The sequence below is a fragment of the Globicephala melas genome, chromosome 2 (assembly GCF_963455315.2).
Source record: "Globicephala melas chromosome 2, mGloMel1.2, whole genome shotgun sequence".
NCBI classification, from domain to species: Eukaryota; Metazoa; Chordata; class Mammalia; order Artiodactyla; family Delphinidae; genus Globicephala; species Globicephala melas.
The window spans coordinates 151,262,209-151,286,399 of NC_083315.2; the positions used below are offsets into that span (position 1 = coordinate 151,262,209).

A 24,191-nucleotide genomic window follows, 5' to 3' on the forward strand; every position below is an offset into this window, starting at 1 on the left:
AACAATTCTTTTACTGTCTAACTTATTTCTAAAATATTCTCCCACAAGAGTCCCCAACTCTACTCTTATTGATCCCTTGTGCCCCTTTCACTTCTGTCTTTGCTGTTTCATAAAACTTATAAAGTGATTCCTTTATAAGTTGGACCCTTGATCTCAGTCCTTTCCGAGTCCTCCACCAAAATATCCCAGGAGGACGGTTCTGACAATTGGACTTTCACAGTTCAGGTGGTCTTGGGTCGCTGTCATTTCCATACTGAGCCTGGGGACATGCTTTGTTGTCTTTCCCCTAAAACTCATATTTTCTTTAACCAGCAGTTTTCCCATTGCAGATGAACCACATTACGAATTTAAAGCCTTAAAAACATCTTCAACATCACTCTTTTGCGCCATATTGTGAAGGATTCCACTTTTTTTTTCCTTCTCACCACATGTCAACAATACCATTACCTGGTACCTAAGCGTGACATTTCCTTGAGACATTTCTTTACAGTTTCCTTACATTGTTGCTTACTGCTTGCTTTGTTTCTTGGCTTTTTCATGTGTCCCACCTCTGCAACTACTCTTCAGAGTACGGGAGAAGAAAAGAGGCATTTATCAAGGGCCCATTGTATGTTGGAAACTTTACATAGTTTATCTGACTTGGCCCCTGTAACGACTGAAAGATGTATTATTACTATTCCCGTTTTACAGAACAGGGGTCAGAGGCACTGAGGACCTTGCTTAAGGTCACCCAGGTAGTAAGCTCTATGGTCTGACATCACCCTCCGCAGTATACTGCAGGGCTAAGTGCAAGCAGGCAACCAATGAAAACCACACCAGTACCCTTTGGTATCATTTACATCAATATTGAACTTGTTCCAACATTTGCAAAGTTTTAGTGTTTTTATTTATTTTCTCGAAAAGTGTCAGATGTGCCCCTTAATGGACTTGTCAAGAGATCCTACAATTCTAGCTTTTCTTCCCCAAGTCCCTGCATCCTTGGAAATAGTACAACACAGATGCTTCCATCAAGGGAGTCCTCTGTTAATCACCCTTAGCTCTCCTTTGCCACTACCAACAGTCTTTCCCCTACATCAATTTTTTAAACCTCTCCAGAGGAACTGGGAACCCTATTGGTAACAGGTGGACCTAACCTGTGGCTAAAATGGGTAGACTTTAAAAGCTCCCATGATGCGGGGTTCCTGTTTCAGAAAGCACGTTCCTGTTCCTCCTGCTTTATTCCGACCGTTCCTTGCCTGCTCCCCCATCACCTGTCCCACTTCTGCCTTTATATCCTCCCTCCAATTAGCCCATAGACAGGGTTTTCATTGGCTTTACGTTTCCCGTTTTGTCTTTTCCCCCGCCTTCCTCTAACCACACGTCCTCTGTCTTGACTTTGTCTGCTGAGAGCTACATCTAGTTTGTAAACCTGACACTGGTGCTGTCCCCCTCTCCCGCCATCAGTATCGTCCTGACTTCCTGTAGGATGTTGTGTGTCCTTCCCTCTTGTGTGAGCTACACCAACCATAATCCACCACACTTTTTTTTTTTTTTTTTTTGAGGGAGTGAGGTGAGGGAGGAGGGGTCTCTCGCCAATGCCAACGCCACAGCCTTGGATGGCTGGACTTGCTGCCTAGTCTCCTGTGGTCTTTAGTTCCTCTTCATCTGCCCACCTTGGCTCTTGGGATGCCAATCACATTCCAGAGCAGAGTTATAGTATCTCCCCACCTTAGATGGAGTCCAGCATGCGCTCACTGTTTAGGACAGAGTTTATCGTCTCCCTGTCTGTGACCTTCTGTGGGTACAGGTTCATCAGGTTTCCGCCTTTCCTCTGGCTTCCCTTTCTCTTAAGGGGCCCTCACAGCCTACAGTCTGCCTCCTGAATACGGTGGGTAGGGGGCGATGGTGCTCACTTGTCGGGCCTTTGCAATGAAATGCTAATGGGTGTTTGATAGTCACTGCTACGATTTCCAGTGTTTCATGTTTCCCCCTTGTCCCCAAGCCACGGTGTCACATTGAGAACCTATGTGAGATCATTGAAGCTGTTTAGACAGTCAGCGGAGAACTTTTCTGTCTCTGAACTACTCGCTTGCCTTGGAGACTTTGTTTCCTGCCTTGTCTGAGGTTCTTAGGGTCTCTAATTCCCCATCTCTCTTTTTGTAGGGAGAATATGAAAGTCTTTCTGTGTGCGTTCGGCGGGCGGGGGTGGCGGCAGCATGTTTGATGTGACTGTCGTTGCTCTTGGTGGAGCCCACTAGGTCCTCAGTTGCCGTGTGAACTGCAGGACCTGTTGGTTTCCTGAGTCGTAGCCTTAACCCAGGCTCTGCTTCCCCAGATAACAGTGACCCAGAGGAGACCGATAGTATTCTCTCCTACTTCTGGGGCCTTTGCAGATCCAAGGCCAGCATCTTCCCCAGGTTGGGTGAGTCTGCTGCTTAGCTGTTGCCTCTTCATCCGATGGGTGTGCAAGTGTCTCTGCTTCGCCGTTTTGGCATTTACCTTGCTTGGGGTTCCACCATCACCTTGGCAGTTTGGGGAAGACTCCTGAGAGATGGGGAGGAGAGTGTCTTTGGTCAGTGTCCCTAGAAGCAGAGCCTGAAATGGAAATTCTGGGCGAGAGATGTATTGAGGGAGTGCTGTCTGGAGACACCTGTAGGGGAGTGAGGAAAGAGAGAGGGGGGAGGGGAGGAAGCTGAGTAAGTGCGTGGATTCAGGTGAGGTCTAGCTTCAGCCTGATCCCACGGGGCGCTCTGGAGCATGAATTATACCACAGACTTGTCCCACCTTGAGGCAAGCATACTGGCCAGGTGCATCTCCATGTCAATCAGGCATTGGTTGGGAACTGCCCCGAGGTGAGTCAGCAACCTCCCAGACCCTTCTGGACCAAGGGGGCTCCAGTGGTCAAGGGCGATTCTCAGGAGAAGGCTGCAGCCCTTAGCATCTTGAGACGGCTGTACCGGGGGTGTGGGGGGCAAAGGGATCTGAGCAGAGCCACAACAGTATCTGCCACAGACAGACTGTCCGAGTGTGGGCCTCTGTCTCTCCACCTCCACTTGGAATTTGATGGTGGGCTTCCATCACTCTCCAACATGAGCCCAGGGAAGAGCCATTATAAAGCACCTGGGTGTAGAAGATGGCAGGGTACAAAGACAAGGACTCTGAAGATGCCAATGCCCAGAGCTGCGTTCCACTTCTCTCCCTGCTGGTTGTGCTCACCAAAGGCAGAGGAAGAGAGAATCACTCACCACCTCATGCTTTCACTCTGTGGGAGCCGGAAACAGAGTAAGAAATAGCCTCTTCCTCTTGCACAGAGGATGGTTTCCCTCTAGGTCCCTTAGGTGGAATTAAGAGCCTCCCTACAGGAGAAACTTTTGGCCTTTGATTTGCCTAGAGCCAAAGGAAAAGATGGGGTATGTAGGCATTACCTGTTACCAAGCAGCACTTTACGGTAAATCCCCTACGTACAAACAAGTTCGGTCCGAGAGCGTGTTCATAAGTCCAATTTGTTCATAAGTCCAACAAAGTTAGCCTAGGTACCCAACTAACACAATCGGCTATATAGTACTATACTGTAATAGGTTTCTAATACTTTTCACACAAATAATACATAAAAACAAACACACACAGAAAATAAAGAAAACATTTTTAATCTTACAGTATAGTACCTTGAAAAGTACAGTAGTACCAGCTACATCACCGCTGCTTTTATGTTGCTTCCGGACATCCTGGGCTTGAAATAAAGATACTGTACTACTGTACTCTGTACAGTACTGTAAAGTACACAAAAGCACAACTACTTTTAGAGGATGCACACACGTGACAATATACGCCAGACACGTGAACTAACTTATGTGATTGGACATGCGAACGCACGTTCGCATTTTTGAAAGTTCGAAACTTGAAGGTTCGCATGTAGGGGACTTACTGTATTATAAATGGCCACGTGCCTGGCTCTGTGTGGAGAAAATACCGAAAGATCAGTTCTTGGATTTTTTTTTTTTTTTGAGTTTGAAATTAGTTGGGGGGGGGGCGGAGTTGCGAGGAGGGGCGGATCACCTGCATACCTGTACTTGGTTGTAACTCATCTAGCTGCCTCAGGGGAAAGGCCAAGGGATGTGTGTAAGGAAAGCAAGTTGCTGCGGGAGGAAACCACGAGTGCCGAAGGACCATGCTTAGAGTACGCAGCCAGGGTCTTTGTGTGTTGTTGCATCTGATGGCCACGGCAAACCCTGAAGGACTTGTTATCTCCAATTTACAGCTGAAGGAACAGAGGCTCTCACATCAGCCTACCTGAGAGCACTGCAGACCTATGAATGGTAAAGATGAGTTTCAAATCAAGCCTGGTTCCCTCTCTATTCCGTGTTACCCCATCCCTAAACCAGGAGGGCTTGGGTACCCGATTCTGGGAACACTGTGGTCAGGCCCCTGAGGGTATGCTGGCCCAGCGACTCCAGGTTGCCCAGTTCATCCCAGTCCCCAAGGGCTTGATGCTTCTCCCTCTTGAGCTCCTCTGCCCTTCTCAATCCCCTCCTCTCATCCACCTGCCGTCACGCACACCCATTGTGCACCCTCCCCCCGAGCCTTATGCCAAACCACATCTTCTCTGTGATATTTTAAGATGTCTCCTCCCCGGAGCCGCCCTAGTGATATAAAGCCCAGTAAAGTACCCCCATTCCGCATGTCCAGCACCCATCGCTGATTCCCACAAGGTGTCCGTGCACCCGGAGCCCACAGATGTTCACGGCCGCACTCATGGATACAGGCGCTCGTTCTGTGTGCCAGCTGCTCAGCCCTTTTGGCCACACAGCTTGCGGGATCTTAGTTCCCCGGCCAGGGATTGAACCTGGGTCCTTGGCAGTGAAAGTGCCAAGTCCTAACCACTGGACCTCCAGGGAATTCCCTGCTCCGCCCTTCCTACGTACCCACTCAGAATGCCGCCCACAGGCCTGTCCCCAACACCGCTCTGTGCTCTGCACTATCGAAACGAAAAGAGAACTTCAAGACACAATGATGTCCCCATGCTGAAGGAGCCTACCTGGTGGGCCGATGCCAGCATTGGACTTAGGGCAAATCTGGGTTCCAAGTCTGGCTCTGCTGTGTCTTCAGTTCATGGTCTCAGGCAAGTTAATGTGCCTCTTTGCACTCAGTTTTCTCACATGTGCAAAGGGGTTGATCAAACCCAGTCTCATGGGGTTGGTGTGAGGGTTAAGTGAGGTGAGGCAAGAGGAAGCACGGGCTCGCGGCTGGGCTCAGGAGCTCTGCCCTCCTCATGGCTCAGTGGCTAAAGTTCACGGACGATGAGTACCATAGGGTTTTCATGGACACAAAGCCCCCAGGGTAGGGGCAGTTCTGATGGTAACAATATTAGTCTAATCTGAAATTCTGCTGACTCAAGAATTTGATCATAGACGTGGGAAGAGGGTAGGAATGAGGTTTGCTTTGCAAGACGTTTCCACACCATTCCTCACTCCTCCTCGACCCTTAGGACCCCATGACACATTTAAAAGGCCACACAGCTTTCGTCCCTGGCTGTACCATGCACAGAGTGGGGAAAGAAAGCACTTTCCCGCCAGCAGCTTTTCCGAGCACCTGGCACGTTTGCTTCCCTGGGTGGAGGGAGGACTCGGGGGTGCACGGGCCACCATCTGCTGGAGCCTCCGTGCCCGGGCCCAGCACCAGCCCGGCCTCCGGGACCCCAGCCCCAGCTTTTGGCAGTTGTCTGGGCTGGGGGAGCCCGGGCTGGGTGACCTCGCAGCTGTGCCTTCAGCCCATCGGGGGCTTGTGTTTCTGTGTCTCTCTGGGGCCCATCCTGGCTGCCAGGCAGAGGGCCCACTGTCCTTCAATACCAGAGGCTCTCGTTGCCCGGCCTGTGCCAGCAGCTGGCAAAGGATCCTCAACCAAGAGGCCCTCTCGCGTCCGTGGCTGCCTGTCCCACCAGGGGCATAGGCCCCAAGTCAGCGTGGGTCTTCACCAGCTTTTCCATTTCTCTCTGACAGGCCTGGAAACTCCTTAAAAAATATCCATTCTCACATGAGTCAAAGGGGAAAATCGTGCAGATGGCTCTGAAAGCAGAGATACCTGATAAATTGTACTGAAAGGATATTGACACTAATCTAGGGATGGGTTTTTTCCTAACCTGACTCCATGGAAAATATACAGCTTGTGATGATGATGGAGGGAGGGGAGAAGAAGGAGGAGGAGGAAAGAGAGGGGGAGAGGGAGGGAGCAAGCACACACCATGCTTGGCGCCCTAGTCCTGTTGTTCCTTCTCATACACAGCAGCCCTAGGAAATAGGTGCTCTAATTTCCCCCATTGTACAGATGAGAAAGATGAGGTCCAGAGGAGTTAAACCATTTGTCCTAGGCCACACGGCTGCTGAATGGCAGCACAGGGATTTGAGGCTGGCCTCTCTCTAACAGGTGTGCTTTCTTTTTTTTTTCCCCCCACATACTTTTATATACATTTTAATATTTGAACCACAAGTATATATTATATATTCAAAAACTTAAAATTTTGTTTAAATTAAGCGGTTGATAGTTGTGTTGCAGTTTTCTTTCTTTGTTTGCCAGATTTTTTATTGTAAAATACACATAACATAAAATTTACTATCTTTACCATTTTTAAGTGATAAGTTCATTCATATTTTTGTACAACTATCACCACCATCCACCTCCAGATCTCTCCTCATCTTGTAAAACTGAAACTCCAGAGCCATTAAACAATAAATCCCTATCCCCGCCCTCCCCCAGCCCCTGGCAATCATAGTTCTACTTTCTGTCTCCATGAGTTCGATGGCTTCAATTACCTCATATAAGTGGAATCATACAGTATTTGTCTTTCTGTGACTGGCTTAGTTCACAAAGTATAACGTTCTCAAGGTTCGTCCATGTTGTAGGATGCATTAGAATTTCCTTCTTTTTTAAGGCTGAATTGTATTCCATTGTACGTACATACCACTATTTGTTATCTATTCATCTGCCAACGGATGCTTAGAGTGCTTCTTCGTCTTAGCTATTGTAAATAATGCTGCTATGAACAAGGATGTACCAATAACTCTTTGAGACTCTGCTTTCAGTTCTTCAGAAATTGAATTGCTGGATCATATGGTAATTCTATCATTAATGCTTTGAGGAACTGCCATACTGTTTTTCACAGTGGCTGAATTATATTACGTTCCCACCAACAGTCCAAAAGGGTCTAATTTCTCTACATCCTCATCAACACTTGACTTTTTCTGGGTTTTTTTTTTTTTTTTCTTGACAGTAGCCATCCTCATGGATGTGAGGTGGTATTCATTGTGGTTTTGATTTGCATTTCCCTAATGATTCGTGATGTTGAGCATCTTTTCACATGCTTATTGGCCGTTTGTATATCTTCTGTGGAGAAATATCTATTCAAGTCCTTTGCCCATTGTTTTAGTTGCGTTGTTTGGGGCTCTTTGTTGCTGAGCTTCAGGAGTTCTGTATATATTCTGGATATTAATCCCTTATCAGATATATGATTTGCAGACGTTTTCTCCCATTCCGTAGGTTGCCTTTTCACTCTGTTGATGGTGTCCTTTGATGTATGGAAGTTTTTAATTTTTATAAATTCCAATTTGTCTCTTTTTCTCTCTTGCTGCCTGTGCCTTTGGTGTCATATTCAAGAAATCATTGCCATATCTAGTTTGCCCTATGTTTTCTTCTAAGAGTTTTATAGTTTTAGGTCTTACATTTAGGTCTTTGAGTGAATTTTTGTGTATGGTGTCAGGTAAGGGCCCACCTTCATTCTTTTGCATGTGGATATCCAGTTTTCTCAGCACCATTTGTTGAAAAGACTGTTTCCCTATTGCATGGTGTTGACAACCTCATAGAAAGTCATTTGACCATATTTGCAAGGATTTATTTCTGGTAACAGTTATACTTTTAACAGCCATTCCTGCACTGCATTTCAACACTGTGCAATGCTTAGTGGAATTATGGAATATCAAAGCTGTAGGAGACCCCAAACAAGTCATGAATACTTCCGCATTCTGTAGGTGGAAAAACTGAGGCCAGTGGTCAGAGCACTCTCAGTCTAGTGCTCAGGCCAATACAGGACTCTGTGAGGGTCCTCACCTCCTGGAGTGAACTGCGGGGTTGCTGGGAGACTTTTCATGCCTTTTAGCAAATGCTCCATTCTGTGGGCAAATGCACTCATGTGTTTTAGAAATCAAAATCGTAGAATGTAGAGGCGAGTGAGGAAGCATCAGGAGTTGGCCCAGCAGTGAGGTGTGCTGGATGGAAGGCCACTGAAACCCCCCTGAGTCAGGGTCCAGGACCACCATCTTCTGGATGACTCTGGATGGTACCCCCCGATCCAGGCACAGGAGCAGCAGGCAGCCTAAATAGCCTGGGTGTGTACAGATCCTAAGTTTCTCCATGGCCCAGGCCCCACTTAGCCCCCAGCACACCTCCTAGGCTCCGCCCTCACCTCCACCTCCCTTCTGCCCTTCACTGCCCTTGAGTCCCAGTTGCTAGCTCTGTTCAAATACTCTATTTTCCTGAACACAGGCCAGGCTGAGTTGCACTCCTGTGTCCCAGCTCACACAGACACATTTACAACTGTTTATCCCCTTCTCAGAGAAGCCTTCCCTCACGCCCCCTCTGGTAGAAGTCACCTCTCTGGCCCTGGTGCACCGTGGACCCTGTGCCCCCTTCTCCACTCTCCCTGGAATTAGAGTGACGTGTCTTCCTGCCAGAGCTGAGATCTCTTGAAACTGTGTTGCAAATGTTCAAAAGACTGTCCTAAAGAGATGTGTGTGTGTGCGTGCGTGTGTGTGTGTGTGTGTGTGTGTAATCCTCAGTGCACACAATAGCTGCTCAAAACACTTTCGTGAATCCAGTTCAGAGAGGGAGCAATGAGTGAAAGGTCCGGTTGTGAAGGGAGCTGCCGGCTCAGCGTGGGCCACGGCTGGGGGAGTGAGGGCTGGGAGAGTGAGTCGGGGGCTCATCGCCAGGGTTTTACGGTACTCAAGCAAAAGCAATTGCGTATTTGTTTGGCCACCATGCCCCACTAACTCCAGTGTAAAATTGGATTTTCATTCTGGGAAAGGGGCCACCGATAAGCTTGTTTTCCCAGGGCCCAGGAAAGAGTGAAGAGAAGGAGGCGGTTCCCAGCTGAAGAATAAATGATCAAGTCAATTTCAGGTTTAATTTCCCTTTGACCTCATGTCCCTGACTGTCACTGCCGCCAAGCAGTGCCGGTGCCAGCAGGTCACCCCTGCGTGCCAATTCCCCATCCCTGTCCCTCTGCAGGGAGCTGGAGGCTGTGTGTGCCCCTCCACACTAGCTGTCGCAGCTGGAAACAGCTGTGCGCATCACAGACACCGCTCAGCCCAAGCCAGGCGCTGACCTGTGCAAACACAGGAGGAACTACAGCCACGCATAAACAAATTAGCATCCTTTAAAAGGTGAAAAGCTCCATAAGATGTCTGGGTTTTGTTTACGGCTTCGAGGTGGGAGTGACGGGGAGTCGGATTAAATCACTGGGGTGCGCATGCGGTGCTGGCCCTCCTGCTTCCTCTTGCCTCCCCCCACCCCTCGGGCACGCGGACACAGCCCTGCCTTAAATGGCCGCTGCGTCCGCCCTGGTCCTGCCGTTGTTCCAGCCAGCCCGGGTCCCAGCAGGTGTTCCCTAATTAGCAATCTCTTCATTTCCAATCAAAGCACAAAGCGGCCCCAAAAGCCTGTCTTTACGAGGGAGCCAGCAGCGGCTAGGGATGTGCGGGGGGATAATTGTCTTCGCCAGTGGCGGCAGTAAGCGGGTTGGCTAATTCATTATTGTAATAACTTTGCTTGTCCTTGGGGAGGTGGGGTGGGGGAGGGAGGAAGGGTAAGGGGGGAGGGGACTGAGTGTGGCTGAAGGTGGGGCGGGGTGAGGGTCTGGGGCAAAGGGGTGGGGAACAGAGGAGCGAATGAACGATGCACCTGCTCGCTCCGGTCTCCCCGACTGGCTGGGCACCCGCTTCCCACGGCGGGTGAGTGACACGGTTTGTCGGCCCCCAGCAGGGCAGCAGCCACCAAGTGGCAAGGCATCCAGACTTTCCACGGCGCAGGGAGGGGCCCTGGATTCCGAAGAGGCTCTGGGCTCAGGGAAGATCACGCTCCGTTACCCTCTGGGGCCTGAGGGGCTGAGGCTGGGTGGCGGGGTCCCTGGAGCCAGGCTTCTGTCTTCCCAAGGGCTGAACTCTTGGACCTTGACCGTCATCCAGCCTGGACACAGTGGCAGAGGGTCGCCAGTTAGAATGCCCCAAAGAGCTGCCTCATACTTCTGTTGGCAGAACGGTGTGGATGACAACTCAAAGACCCTTCCAAGTTTGCAGGGGCCACAGAGGTGGCTGAGTGCATCCATAAAATGAGGCTGAGGTGACCCCAGGTCGGGTTGCCCCCTTGCTCTGTCTGGTGCACTCTCCCTGACCCATTTCTCCCACAGCGAGCAGGGCCTGGGAATAAAAGTTTGGAGAGCCCCTCCCTGGCAGCCCCGGGCTGGGTAGTCAGGTGGCTTTGTGAGGGATTCAGAATTCCAGCTGAGCTTCCATCTGAAACCAAATACAGGTAGAGAGGCAGGAAGGGAGGGTGAGCCCAGTGGGAGAAACAGCATGGGCAAAGGCACAGGGGGAATCCTGGGACTGGGGGTGAAAGGCATCAGGTCCTGTGGGAGGGGGGATGGGTGAGGGGGCGTGCTGAGGACTCCCGGGAAATTCTGGGAATGGAGGGGGAGGCCGGCCCATGGAGGGCCTGACTGGCAGCCGAGGGCTCAGTCTTCATCTCTTGTGCCCCCAAATTAACAGCACAGCAGCCCTGCTAGAGAGCCTGCGGATGGCCTTGCCCTACCCTGGAGGAGAGGTGTTAGGGTAAACCCTCAGCTGGGAACTCAAGGGAAATGGCCTGGACCGGAACAGGGACCTCCAGGGGGCCAAAGGGAGGGGGACAGGCTCTCCCAGACTCCTCCCTCTCCCCTGCAGCTGCAGTCTCACATCCGCCAGGTGGAACTTGTCAGGGGACATTAGAAATGGACCAGCCCTTGCCTGACCACTCACTGGCCTGCCTTTGAGCTGAACCTTTCCCCTGGCTGTAGTGCCCTGTGGTGGCCGCCCAGTGGCTAGGATCGTGGGCTCTGGAATGGGAAGGCCTGAGGTCACATCCTGGCTCCATCCGCTATTCACCTTTGCGTGCCTCAGTTTCCCCATCCATAAACTTGGGATGAAAGAGTCCCTATCTCATGTGAGTTAATACCTGTGAGGTTCATAGCACAGAGCTGGCTGTGGTGAGGACTCCAGCCATCTAGTGCCTGCCCTTAAAGACATAGGGGTGGGAGTAAGAGGTACAGACTACTAAGTATAAAATAAATAAGCCACAAGGATATGTATTACAGCACAGGGAAGATAGCCGATACTTCATAATAACTATAAGTGGAGTATCATCTTTAAAAATTGTGAAGCACTATGTTGTACACCTGAAACTTATTTAATATTGTAAATCGACTATAGCTCAATGGGAAAAAAAAAAGACATGGGGTGGAGAGGGGGACGTGTGAGGGTCTGGGGAGGGAGCTTCATGGCCCTGCTTTCACCCAGTTTTCTTCCTTGCTTGTGAAGCGGGACAGGCGAGGCTGTACTGGGACCCTCCAAGGTCTCAGGTTGAAGGATGATGGGAGGGGGTGAGAGGTGGGACGGGGGTGGAGGGGGCGCTATTGTGCTGGGCAGCACCCTGTCCTCTTGTCCAGGGACTAACTGGGAGATCTTCACATTGACCTGGAGACGGAGGCCCAGCCTTGTTCCCTCTCAGCCCTGCCCCTGTCTCTGTGCTTCTGATGGAGAGGAGCTGCGGCGGTTCCTAGACCCTGGGGGGCAGGGGGTGAGGGGTGACTCCCTGACTGTGCTGACTGGGAGTCTCCCTGGTCCTGGACTTGGTCTGACCCCCGGAACAGAGTTTAGAAGGCCTGATGCCCAGCCCCCAGACCTCTCAATAATGGTCATTGCCTTTTTTTTTTTTTTAATATTTATTTATTTATGGCTGTGCCAGGTCTTAGTTGCAGCATGCGGGATCTTCGTTGCGGTGTGCGGGATCTTTAGTTGCGGCGTGCAGACTTCTTAGTTATGGCACGTATGTGGGATCTAGTTCCCCGACCAGGGATTGAACCCAGGCCCCTTGCACTGGGAGCACGGGAAGTCCCCCGATGGCCATTGCCTTGGGGCACTGTGGCTTTGGTCCCTGCCTCTCAAACTAGCTTAAGAGTCAGAAAAATCAAAGAGCCAGTCTTGCCTATACCCCCTGCCCCCGCCAATTTACAGATCATTCTTTCAACAAATATTCATGAAGCATCTATTTTGTGCATAGCGGGAGAATCCAGTGTTACACAAGTAAATAAGAGGATGGTTGGGGCAGCCTCTCTCTGAGGATGGAGACAGCTTCTCTGAGGAGGTGACATTTCAGCTTCAGCCTGAGTAACTGGGAGAGAGCTAAATTAGGATCTGTGGGCTAGAGCAGTGTTATCCAGTGGAAATATAATGCAAGCCACAAACGGAAGCCATTTGGGTAATTAAAATTTTTCTAGTAGCCACATTTTTAAAAAGTCAAAATAGACAAGTATAATTAATTATGTATTTTATTTAACTCAATATATCAAAATATCATTTCAACATGTAATCAATGTAAAAAATTATGACTGAGATATTTTACATTCTTTCTCTTGTACTAAATCTTCAAACTCTTGTGTCTATTTTACACTCACAGCACTTTTCAATTCAGACTAACAACTGCATTTCACGTGCTCAATAGGCACACGTGGCTAGTGGCTGCTGTATTTGACAGCGCATGTCCAGAGGTTAAGAGTACAAAGTCTGGGGCTTCCCTGGTGGCGCAGTGGTTGGGAGTCCGCCTGCCATGCAAGGGACGCGGGTTGGTGCCCAGGTCCGGGGGGATCCCACATGCCGCGGAGCAGCTGGGCCCATGAGCCATGGCCGCTGAGCCTGCACATCCGGAGCCTGTGCTCCGCAGCAAGAGAGGCCACAACAGTGACAGGCCCGCGTACTGAAAAAAAAAAAAAAAAAAAGAGTACAAAGTCTGGAGCCGCTTGCTAGCTGTGTGACCTTGGGCAAGTTGCTAAACCCCTCTGTGCTTTGGTTTCTTTACCTGCAAAATGGGGTAGCAATAGACCCCATCCCTTGTAGTTGTTATGAGAATTAAGCTCATAAACATAAAGAGCTGAAATAGTGCCTGGCCAGTAGAAAGTGCTATTAGATGTTAGCTATTAATAAGAAGAATTAGAAAACTGAGAATAATAAATCTCTGAAGGAAGAGAACTCACTCAAGGCAGAAAACAAAGAGCAGAAGGAAGAGTGGAAAGGCTGGTGGCCGGGCGGGGTGGTGAGGGGCAGCAGAAGAGGCCAGCAGGGTGGACACCATCAGGACACCATGAAGAGCTTGGTTTCCTTTACAGCTCCCTGAGCAGAGAAACCGGAGAGAAAATTCTAGGGGCTGAGACTTTGCCTGACACTTGTTCCTGTCTCAAGGGCTGGGGTGGGAGCCCCCGGTGGGAGGCCTGGTGTATCCCTCAGTCTTCCCCATCTTGCTCTGACTCTGAAACTGTTGCATGCTTCCCACTCACAGCCGTCTGGGAAGCACCGGGGCGTCAGCTGGAGGGGGAATATTAATGATTCAATTTTCAACCGGGTTCCACTCCAGGGCCTCGCCTGCGACATGCATTTTTAATCATAACAAAACAGAATGACAAAGGGAGTCATTTGCAGCAAGGCAGCCCCTGCTGGCTGGCCCCCCTGAAGGGTCTACTTAGGGGGTTGTGGGGAGCTGGCTTCCCAGCCCACAAGACATTCCCCATTCTGGTGCCAGAACTGTTCCCCGACTTCCTAGAGGGTCTAGCTGTGGCGCCAGTCTCCGGCTGTGCCGTGCGCTGCAAGCCATTCTCTCTGGGCTGTGACTTTCTTCCAAAAGGGGGCTACTGGGTTAGGGGAACCAGAAACACTGGATGCGCATCCGCTAGGGCTGGTAGAAGCTGGGGGTAGCAGAGACTTGACCATCTCCCTAAGGGTTCTGGCTGGTCCACGGCAGGGACAAGGAACCATGGGGGTGGTGAGGGGCCATGTGGGTATGGAGGTTGCAGAGAATTTGACCTGCCCGTCCTCCAAGACCTGGAGTCGTTCTTCTGTCTCTGAGCCTCTGTCACGCTTGGGGTTGGTTACACGGAGCGGGCCTTCTGAGCTGACCTCACCGTGGTGATACCTGGTGATTGGCTGGCCCTTCTCTGAAGGAAGCTGCACCTTAGTTCCCTGTTGGATCACCTTCTGCCGTCTGTTGGGTCCTGGCCCATCCTGTTTGGTGACTAGCTTTGCACTGAGTCAGTCTGGAATGTTCTTCCTCGTCCTTCTTGGAATTCTTGAGAGTCCCACTTGCATCCCATCTCCTCCATGAGCCTTCCCTGGCTGCTGGGCCACAATGACAGTCACCATCAACCAGCTCCTGGTCTCCTTTCCAATCGCATTACCCAAGTCTGCACCATCCCCTTGGCACTTTTGCTGCCCTCTGACCGTCCCTCTGTCCATCCTCCCAATCTCCGAGCACCCAGTATGCACCAGGCGCTGTGCCTGCTTACTCCGTCTAGTGGGGAAGGCAAATGGTCAGCCCCTAAACCTTTTCACTGTAAGGGAAGTGCTGTAGTGGAAGGCATAAAAGAAGCTGTAGGGACCAGGGGCCAGGATGCTTTAATGTGTACATGCTATTTATTCCACCAGCATTTATGAAAGACCTATCTGTGCCAGGCACTGTGCTGGGTGCTGCAGCTACAATGGTGGAGAAAACAGCCGTTTCTCCACCTTCACAGAGTTTACAGTTTGGTGGAGAAGATTAAACAAACCAACAGGTGTCCCATGCTTCTTTTTGTATCTGCCCTTGTGTCTTGTACACAGCAGGTGCTCAGTAAATGCTTGCTGGGTGGCTGGTTCTCAGTTGCCTAATTCTCAGATTGTGTCACCTTCTTCCCCCTTGCTCTATAGTTATGAGGCTGGTTCCCAGGTTGGGCCTTTACCTACTCCCTGCCAGGAAGCCCCTGTCCTGATTTGGCTAACTCTGATCTCAGGTGTGATAAATTAATAACAGCAATCACCAACGTTTATTAGGTGCTTGTTAGGTGCGAACCACTTTGCCAATACAGGTAATACCATCCTATTTAATCTTTACAACGACTCCATGGAATGGGTACTATTATTCAACCCATTTTACCAAAGAGGAACGTCAGGCACAGAGAGGTTAAGTCACTTGTCTGAGGTTGCACAGCAAGTAAAGGGCAGAGCTGGGAAAGAAACCCAGGCAGCCTGACCCGAGTCTGTGCTCTAAACCATACTGGGTCGCCCTGCAGCTGCCTACTATCATATATAAAATAGGTCAGAAAGACCTTTTCACCCCATTTGCAGAAACTTGCTGCCTTTTAGTTGACAGCCATTGCTAGCTACTTCTAGGCTGTGCACCACACCCTCCAGGAATCCCAGAAGGCCTTGCTGAGAGGCCTCAGAGGTCCTCTTCTGCACCTCTCTCATGTTTCAGCCAAAGGAACCAAGGACCAGGGACGGGAAGGGGCTGGTCCAAGGGCTTAAGACCAAGTCTTCACTGAATGGCCTCCTGGCCCAGGCTAGCCTCAGCCCTGGGCTGACTTCCTGAGCGTTGTTTTACAGGGGTTAGTAGACCGGGGGGCGGACAGCTGGTCTCAGATGGAGGGGGCAGAAAGGCCTGTGAGCAGCCCCTGACCCCCTGAGTCTGTACCTGCCTCTCAGCAATCTTTGAACTCCATCGACCCTTATTCCTGGGCTCTTGGGCCCACGGCTGTCTGCCCTCCTCGCCCTATGCCCCCATTTCATAACCAGCGCCTCCCTTCTCCTTTCCATTATCTTGCCCCTGGGGTGCCAGTCAGCATCAGCCCATGCTTCTCGCCATGTGGCCCAGGGCAGGAGTGGGAGTAGGGAGTCTGCCCCAAGGACCCTCCTCGCTCTTCATGCATCCCAACACATGCGCTAGCCTGTCCTGGGTGTGGGGATGCAGTAGTGAACAAGACAGACGGAAGTCCTTGCCCTCGTGGATCTTACATTCATGTGTGTCGGGGGGTGGGAGGGAGCAGATCAAAACAAAACAGAACCAAACCTAAGATAAAAAATGCAGTTAGTATATTAAATAGGTAAGTATATGGAGAAATAGGAAAACAGGAGAGCCGGAGAGCCCTTACTGCAGTTCAGTAGAGACCTGAAGGAGGTGAGGGAGGGTGCCCTGCAAAAGTCCAGAGAAGTGTCAGGACTAGGGAGCACACAGCAAGTGCGAAGGTCCTGAGGTCGAAACGTGCCCAGTGTGTTCAAGGCACAGCAAGGAGACTGGTAGCTGGTGTGGAACAAATGAGAAGCGTGGAAAGAGATGCCGTGAGAGAGTGAACCTCAGAGGATGAATGGACACCCTCTGATGCCATTGACTGAAGGTGTCAATGAGAGACAGAAATCACTTGCAGTGGCCCTGAGGCTGCCTGTCCAGTGGGTGGGAGTAGAGGACTCTCACCATGGAGTCAGTCTCCCTGAGCTGCCCATTAATGATTGGCTCAAGACATACGAGAGGGTCTGTGAAAACCACTGGCAGGTAGAAAAGTACACAGTGGTAGTAGTTTCTGTCCTTCCAACCCCTGCTTCTTGACCAAGGGAGTTATAGCAAAAGACTGGTCCACTTTTACCCCTTGTCGTCCTCTCACCTTCCATGGTACTGTGGGCGGAATCCGTAGAGGTGGGGGCAGGTGCTTGACTTTTTGTCTGGCCGAAGCTCCATCACCTGGAATTCTTTACAATGGAAATGATCTTTCTCTTCACTCCGGGAAAGGACTCTTCCAAGCTCCTGTTCCCACAGCTGCGCTAGGAAGGAGGCCTCAGTCAGGCAATGACTTTGCTAGGAACTTAGGAGCTCCTGGTCGTTGTTTTGAGGAGACTGTACCCAGGGGACACTCAATGAACACAGCCTCATTATTTACGACCCCGTCCTGCGTCTCCTGCTTGCCCGGAGGTAGGAGGCCCTGATGTGACATGTCCCCTGTGGGGAGCGAGCCACAGGGCTAAGGCTATTTTGCCCAGTGGAGCCTGAGGCTTCTGCTTCCTGTGCTTACGCTGCCCCTCCTTCTTCCCGCCTCCAGCCGCCTCTCTCAGATTTAAGGGCAGGTTTTATTCCCGAGCTGCCTGAGGGCTCCTCTTTCTGATATTATTAAAGGCTCCGTAATTCTCCCCTCATTAATGATTGGCATATTTTTACCTCTCACTAAAGGAGCTTCAGGGCGACTCCCGGGGGCCCTACTCTCCGAATGAAACAATTTCATCCTGCTCCAGAAACGCATTAAAAAGGTTTGTCAGGATCTTATCACCAGTTAGAGAAAGCTAATCAAATTACTTCTATTTATTAGCTGGTACAGCACTGTGTCATCCCATGAAGCGCCCGCCTAGGGTGGGCAGGAACAGAGAGCACCCTGGCTGCTGGAAGTGGGCACTGCTCGATGCCCGGCCTGCGGCTCAGCCCCTCTGCCCCCCTGGCACCTTGGCACCAGGCCTGCCTCACAGGAGAGCCGGGCTGAGCTATTGGCACACCTAACTGCAGTCACCTATGACTCAAGCGTGATGGCCCCTTGCGGGTACCTGCGTATTCTCATAGACAAGAGGGCGCATCTCAGCCCCACACTGCCTGTCCTTGGCAGAGCTGGGAAGGAAATTGCAGTGTATTTATAAGAACACATGCATTCTCCCCTACTTTGGGAGAGAAGAGTATAGACTATTTTGTTTTCCTTTGGGGAATAGGGTTTAAAAAAAAAAAAAAGAATAGAAAGAAAGAAAGAAAATAGTGTTTTTAAGAAAACAGTACAGAAAACAGTATGTATCTACCACCCCAAATCAACGATTGATAATATGTTGTTAAAACAGGAAACATATATAACAACAGAATTCACATTTTGGGTAAGTTAGAGACTGCTTTGTGCCCATCCTCCGGTTCCCTTATTCCCCACACTCCCTCCCCAGTGACAAGTATCATGAATTTATTAAGTATATTTCTAGGCTCTTAAAAATTCTTTAAAATAACGTATGTGTGTCCAAGGATGGTACAGTCTGTTGGGAACTGTTGCTCATTTCCACTCTGTAGCACCATGGGTGTCAGCCAGCATGAACGGTGGCATCAAGTTGCAGCTTGCAGCTCTGTGACCCTGGGCAAGTAACCTAACTTCCCTATGCCTCAGTCTCCCTACCTCTAAATTGGGAATAACAACAGCACCCGCCCGCCAGGGTTTGTTGTGAGGATGAAGTGAGATAACAAACGCGCTGGGCCATGTGCCTGGCAGGTGGTGAGTGCTCGCAGATAAAGGACGTCATCATCAACATCCTCTCTCCCCCTTCCGCTTGCACCTCATGGGGGGGCCCATGTGGTTTCTGGGCTCCACCTCAAGTGTACGTGTTCATGCCCACCCAGCCTGAGGCTGCTTCTGGATGTGTGGTGTCCAGTTGTGTGGACGTGTGTGCGCTCTTTGCAAGGAATTCTATGGTTCGCCGTGTGGAGGAGGCGGGCTGGGTGGGAGAACTGGGCCAGGCTGCCTGGCGTCTTGGCCCAGCATCCCCTGAGCAGACCCAGGCTGGAGCAGAGGAACAGCCCCCTGGCCTGGCCAGCCCGAGGCAATGCGGGCTCTTCCAGCTGCACAGCTGTCTCCACGACCCCAGGAATGGTTCAAAAGGCCATGCCGCATGCCTCATCACGGCGCACAAAAGGACATATTGATTGGTTTGTAGGAGCATTTCCTGGGGTCCTTTATATCTCTCTCCCTCGCCACCATGATGAGGAGGCTGAGTGCACAGAGGAGGGGAGAGGCCGGCACACATCCATCCGGGTGGGCTTTCTTCATCTTATCAATCAGGACTTTAATTAGACACGTCCGAGAGGGCAGTTCCGTCTTGGGGCAGGCGGCAATCTTTATCAAGCATGCCACATCTCTAATTACCGTGTACTGACAGATAACAAGTCGGGGGTAGGGTGGGGAGCCCAGGAGGCAGGGAAAGGACAGCAGAGCCTGGTGAGCAGCCGTTCACCCAAGGAGAGCGTCCTTTCCAAGCAACCTGGAGGGAGTCGCTCTGGCCCTGATACCCAGGGGCAGGGGATGTGGCCTCAGATAACAGCCCTCAGAGTGATTGCAGGGATGGGGCCTGGGGAATGGCCAGGCCAGGAGATGGACGGGTGTAAGGATCCCCATCTCCAGCCCCTGAACTCCGGATACTGGCTCCTTTCTTTTCTATAGCTCTGAATTCCACGTTTGCTCCGTGTTTTCAATGACGTAGAAAGGGCAAGGAAGTTCTAAGTTTGAATCCTAGGGCTGGGCTACTTGGCTCCATGTCAGTCTGTTTCTGTGACCTCAGACAAGTAGCTTATCCTCTCTGGGCTCACTGCGAACCGGGGATGGTCGCACCACTCGTGGGATTGCTGTGGCCGTGAACTGAAATGTGTCCAGGGATGTGTGTGTTTCCCTCCTCGCCTGCCTTTCCGTCCTTCCCGTCCATGTGGTGGGAGTGGGGACAGCTGACATCATCAAAGGCTAAAGACAAAGCCTCCTGCCATTCCGGGGTGAGTCTGTTGCTCAGCAGTGTTGAAAATCATCAGGGATGGTGGAGCTGGGGCTGGAAAATGAGGTACAGAGCAGCAGGCTGGTGAGCTCCGCCTCGGGTGAGGTCCGCTGCCTCCGAGGTGACAGGAACACACGTAGGGTCAGGGACCTGAACTGGAATGCTTGCACTCTTATGAGTGTGTTCAATTGTTTATTACTTCCAAGCCTCAGTTTCCTCACGAGAATGGTGTAATCACCCCTCCCTCCAGGGCTGGGAGGTTGGCACATGAAGTACCCAGACTTGGCCCAGCCCTGCACCCAGGTAGCGGCTTGGTGGGTTCATTGAGATTGAGGTTGCCCAACCCCGCTCTAATCCACACATGCCTGGTGCTTTCTGAGACCTGCCGTTTCTCAGAAGAGCGGGCTGCATGGTGCTCACTTGTCTAGACATCATCCCAGCTCTTTGTTCACTGGTTCTCAGGCTGGGGGCCTCCTGTCCTGATGGCCCCTACCCTCATACCACATTCGGGCCTCTTTCACAGATACCTCAAATGCACACCCCTTTGGCCAGGCCTCCAGTAACCAGCTCCTGTGGTCGCTCCCTGTGGCCTCCTGTCCCACAAGGCCTCCCAGCTCTCCTGACACCATTGAAACCTTGTTCCCAGACCCCAGCGGCCAGCGCTTCTCTCTCAAGAGACTTGGCTTTAAAGCTTTCACACGCTTCCGGCCTCTGGGGTCTCAGGCCAAGTCCCAGGAAGGTACCCTGGGGTTCCCAGGGTAGAGTGGGGAACAGAGGCTCAACGCTAGCTCTTTACGAAGTATTTAATTGATCAAAACAGCCTTTCTAGACCGAGATCTTAATCCCTGCTCAGATAGGTGAATAAACTCACCCACTGTCTCTCAGAGCCAGAATTTGAACCTAGTTCTGGAGGTCAAGTTGATCTTCTTTAAACTACTCAGACAGGCAAGTGAGAACGTTCAAAACTGAATGAGACCGGGCACCACAGGCTCGGGGATACTCTGAGAATGTCCCTAGGTGATAATTCTTGTGAGATGCTTTTAACAAGCCAAGACTCACCTTTCCCTAAACGGACAGCCCCAGGTCTGTTGGAGAATGGCATAGAAGGTGGCGCACTCAGAGGCAGGGTTTATGGCCCCTGAGAGCGCCCCGTGAGGCCATCGGCCTGGTTGACGCTGGACATGGGCTGACGGGGACCCCAGGGTGGAGTTCCAGAATGCCAGGCTGGTTGGGACATGAGAGGACAGGTGGTGGAGGTGGCCATGAGGGTGAACAGAAGGGCAAAGCTCAGCCTCGTCTTAGAGACATCAGGACGTATGTGTGGGGGAGGAGCTAACACACGGACCCACCAGGGAACAGCAGAGGGCTCAGTGGACGGCAGAATGGGCATTCACGGGAAGGAGCGGGCCCCTCTGCCTCTGCAGATCACACACCTTTCAGAAGAGGTGGCATCCTAGCAGGGAAGAATGAACATGGTGAGCAAAGGTGGGGGGTCGGGGAAAACTTGGCAAGAGCCCTAAGCAGGCCTGCAAGCAAAGCCCACCGAGCTCCAGGCCTTTCCAAGACAAGGAAAGCACTGCCGATCACAGAAATGGCATCCCTCCCCCCGACACATAACACGTTACACATACCTCCACCTGCATTCTTCCCCAGTCACCGGCTACCCTGGGAGGTAGCTGATAGGATCATCCCCATTAATCCAGATGAGGAAACAGGTGCTTAGGAGCAGGGTCTATGGGGCGAAAGAGTTCTGGTTTGAATTCGGTCCACCTGAGCTTTGATTTTCTCATCTGTAAAATGGGAAGAGTAACATTCATGCCACAGAGTTGTTAGACAGCTGTTACTTAGCATATTTTCCGGCTCAGAGTAAGAACTCTGTAAATAGTAACTGCCTGGATTCTTCATTCATTCGTTCATTCATTCGTCCATCAAGAAAATACTTGTCAAGTTCCTACTCCATGCCAGGCACGGTACCAGGTCCTGGGATCACAGCAGCAAACTTGACAGCCAAGTTTCTACTCTTTTTTTTCTTTTATAAATTTATTTATTTATTATTATTTTAATTTTTGGCTGCGTTGGGTCTTCGTTGCTGCATGTGGGCTTTCTCTAGCGTGGTGAGCAGGGGCTACTCTTTGTTGCAGTGCACGGGCTCTAGGCGCATCGGCTTCAGTAGTTGTGGCACGCGGGCTCAGTAGTTGTGGCATGTGGGCTTAGCTGCTCCGTGGCATGTGGGATATTCCCGGACCAGGACTTGAACCCATGTCTCCTGCATTGGCAGGCAGATTCTTAACCACTGTGCCACAGGGGAAGTCCCCCAAATTTCTGCTCTTGAGGGACTTGTGTTCTAGTGGGAAGGTGGGAAGTGACCAAGTAAACATAGAGTGAGATCCCTGCGAAGTGGAATAATCGGTGAGGAAGGAATTAAACAGGGTGGTGGGGAGATAGTGGCTGGAGAGACGGAGAGATCGTCTAGATCCCAGGGTATGCAAAGAAGGCAGCTCAGGACTTCTTGACATTAGCGGGAAGTGTGAGAATGACCCAGTCATGCCAAGAGCAGCCCAGGTAGAGGGAACAGCATGTGCCAAGACCTGGGGTCCTGAGAACAGAAATGTGTGGAGCACAGTGAGGCAGAGGGTGGTCCAAGAAGAAGTTGGACAGATGGACCCACAGGGCCTCGTAGGTCATGGTTAGGAGATGGTGGTTTATTCTAAGCACAGTGTGAACTCCTGGAGTGGTTTTAAGGACGGGAGAGGTGGTGTGATGCAGTGCTCGAGAGCATGGAATCTGAAGCCAGGCTATCTGGATCCGAGTCCTGTGTAACCAACCCCTCCCAAAACTTATTGTTTTAAATCAATAAAAATCATTAATTTTGCTCACAAACCTGAAACGTGGGCAAGGCATGGGGAGAATGGTTTGTGGCTGACCTGTGTACATCAAACTGGGCCGGAGCTAGAGTAGATGGCTCACCCACGTATCTAGCAAGTGGTGCCGGCTACTGGCTAGACTGTCAGCTGGGGGCCTCAAGCCCTCCCCACGTGAGCCTCTGCTGCTTGGGCTTCCTCACAGCGTGGCGCTTGGGTTCCAAGAGCAAATATTCCAAGCTGACTGGCTGCTTCTGATCTGGCTTTAGAAATCATGCGTCATCACTTTTGCCCCATTTTATTGACTAAGCTAGCCACTGGGGCCAGCCCAAACTCAAGGGGACAGGAATCAGACTCCATTTCAAAATAGGAATTTAACCTTGTACCAGAGAGTACCATGTACCAGGGAGTTTGGAGAGGTAGGTTAGGGCAGAGATAGATCAGGCAAAACCTTGTCAGTCATGGTAAGGAGTTTTTATCTTATTCTAGGTGTGATGTGAAGTCATTGGGTGATTTTAAATGGGCTGACTGCAAATGTGGTGGGTGATAGCATGCATTCTTGGAATTAGGCTGCCTGGATTTCAGTGCCTGTACTAATTAGCTGTGTTACTTTGAATATGTTTCGTAACTTCTCTGGGCTCAGTTTCCTCACCTATAAAATGGGATTAGTAACGGTACCTACCTCAGAGGGTTGTTGTGAGGATGAAATCAATGTAACTGTTGCTTGTAAAGGACTAGAACAGTGCGTGGCACATATGATGTGCTCAAAACCTGCTCTGTTACCTTTAGAGCTATGCTTTTGAACACTTGCTCTGGCTGCCATGCAGGGAAGGCATTGCAGTGTGACTTGAGTAGGATCAGGGAGGCTCAGTTACGTGGTGGAGCCAATATTTGAATTTAGACCTTTCAGGTGCTCTGCACACATGCGTCTCCTTAGGTATTTACTGTGTGCAGGATACTGTCTGTGTTTGTTTCCTAGGGCTGCTGTAACAAAGTACCGCAAACTGGGTGACTTAAAGCAGCAGACATTTATTCTCTCACAATTCTGGAGGCTGGAAGTCCAAAATCAAGGTGTCGGCAGGGCCACGCTCCCTCCACAGGCTCTAAGGAAGGATCTGTTCCATGTCGCTCTCCCAGCTTCTGGTGGTTGCCAGCATCCTTGGAGTTCTTGGCTTCTAGATGCGTTACTCCCATCTCTGCCTCTGTCCGACATGGTCTTCTCTGTGTGTCTGTGTTCCCGTGTCCAAATTTCCCTCTTCTTATGAGGACTTTAGGGCCCACTCTAATCCAGCATGACCTCCCCTTAAGTTGATGACATCTGCAGGGACCCTGTTTCTAAATAAGGTCACATTCACAGGTGGACATGCATTTTAGTGGTACAGCAGTCATTACACTGTCAGGGCTGTTTTCGGGGCTAAAATGATAGAATAGCTGCAGATCCTGCTTGAAAGATGAAGGAAACCTGCTACATGGATAACTGTCACACCTGGTAGGGAACTGCTATATGGCCCAAGGGGGAAGTTAACAGCCCCGCTGAGACCCTAGAACCTGGCCTTTCTCAGTGCCTCCAAGGCCAGACCCTGAAATGACTCCACCAGCCAGGACAAAACACTGGGTCTCCTGGGTTCTAAACCAGGAGGCGGAGAGGATAGGAGCTTTGTGTCTGCCGGAGGGACTCCTCTGGGGCCAGGCCAGGGCGCTAGGT

General features: G+C 50.9%; 1 non-coding gene across 1 annotated transcript; it reads right to left on the bottom strand.

Moving 5' to 3' along the window:
- Positions 1–4,801: 4,801 nt before the first annotated feature.
- On the bottom strand, positions 4,802–4,874 carry TRNAE-UUC (transfer RNA glutamic acid (anticodon UUC)). The gene has a single exon. It is a non-coding gene; the product is annotated as a tRNA-Glu (tRNA).
- Between the last annotated feature and the right edge of the window lie 19,317 nt (positions 4,875–24,191).